We start from the raw sequence: 1,996 nt of genomic DNA, 5'->3' as shown, positions 1-1,996 counted from the left end.
AACCCCCTTTGTCAATTGACTCAATTGAACCAAAAATTCAAAAAATAGCATCATCTGTTTGGAAACCAGGAAGAGTTAACGTTGATCCATAATTATTAAGTGCATGGGCAAATCAACAAGCAAATGCTAGAGCACAATTGGAGAAAGCGAAGCAGAGGAAAACAGAGAAAACAGCGATGGAGAAAATGAAGGGGTCTTTTGATGTACTTACAATTCGCCAGCTTGTAGAATGCGTCTTTTCATGACGTATTTTTTTAAGTTGAATTCCATCACCATAAGGTCCATCATCACGGGGTCTCTTTTTAAGTTGAATTCCATCACCATAAGGTCCATCATCACGGGGTCTCTTTTTAAGTTGGATTCCATCACCATAAGGTCCATCATCACGGGGTCTCTTTTTAAGTTGAATTCCATCTATTAAATCAATCACCTTCTCGTTACACAGACGTACCAAATGGAATCCGCAACTTTTCAAGCGCACATTCTTTATACCTTCAAATTTAACTCGCACATGATCAACATTTCCAAGCTTAAAAGAATGGTGTGGAACATGGAACTGCATCCATACAAAATCTGAGGCCGGTTTCAAAAAATTTGATTGGAGACAACAGATTTCTACACCACGAGTGATAACGCAAGCCGTAATTCCATGTTCAACATATTCTCCTTCTACATGCTCTATTCCAACAACAGTTTCAGCAACAGCAGAGAATGCAATTATTGTGAACTCCCCAAACATATCTGCATGCTCATCGATATCTATTTCACATGAATTACTATTTGAAACCTTTTTATGATAATTGAACCAATCTGGAATCTTATTTCCCGAAACTACACAGTCAAAGTAACGAGCTACACAACATCCCTGTTACACAAATATGACAAATTTTATGTGATACAACCTACAAATCAAGGCATACAGACTTGTATATGAGAGAGAGAGCATATCTTAATCTATTAAGGAAAGAAGTTACCTTCAATGGCTGAGCTATTGCCAGAGTTTGCACATTCTGATAGGTTGCAGAAGGAGCACCACTGCCCACAGGTCCTCGTGCCGAACAAGTTGTTTCATACCTTACAACCTCTGGATACGACCATGTACTAAATAATTGAGATGTTTGTGGTTCTTCCAAAAATGTTTCCAATGACTTGCACCCCTCTGCAGACACTGCTTTTATCTTTGGTGGAAGTCTTGGAATTTTTTGAAGTTGCTTGCAATTATCCAAATGAAGCATCGACAAGGAAACAAATCTTTCGATGCATGGAGGAATAGTATCAATAACACTCCCCGATAGATATAAGCATTGCAATGTGGAGGAGCAATTAAATATCGTAAAGAAACTTGATCCTGATAGGTCACAATTTTGTAGACGCAACACAACTATTTGTGGAAATACTTTTTTTGGAAATTCTATTGATGAACAATCATCATTAGAAACACTTGAATTCGTGGGAGGTAGCAATGGGAGTAAGTCGTCTGGATCTAATGAAATTTCTGATTCATTTGAGGGCAATGAACAATCATCATTAGAAACACTTGAACTCGTGGGAGGTAGCAATGGAAGTAAGTCGTCTGGATCTAATGAAATTTCTGATTCATTCGAGGGCGATGAACAATCATCATTAGAAACACTTGAATTCGTGGGAGGTAGCAATAGGAGTAAGTCATCTGGATCTAATGAAATTTCTGATCCATTCGAGGGCATGTATTGTCCAATATCCTTCATCTTATCTGAAATTGTAACAAGATTTGAACTACCGTCGACAAAAATCATCTCTATACGTTGCAACTGATAAATGCTGCTTGGAAGATGCATAAGGTTTTTGCTGCCAATTATGCTTAACGCTCTAAGCCCAATGAGATACGCAATAGATGAAGGCAATTCTTTTATACCGGTGTCGGCAAAGATGATGGTTTCTATACACTCCATCTGACACTCAATTTCAGGAAAGTATTCAAGTCTTGAGGCACCTTGAACATAAAGATGTTTTAGAG

The sequence above is a fragment of the Corylus avellana genome, chromosome ca6 (assembly GCF_901000735.1).
Source record: "Corylus avellana chromosome ca6, CavTom2PMs-1.0".
In the NCBI taxonomy this organism is placed as follows: Eukaryota; Viridiplantae; Streptophyta; class Magnoliopsida; order Fagales; family Betulaceae; genus Corylus; species Corylus avellana.
The sequence above is the reverse complement of the archived record's forward strand: the minus strand, read 5'-3'. Positions refer to the sequence as shown.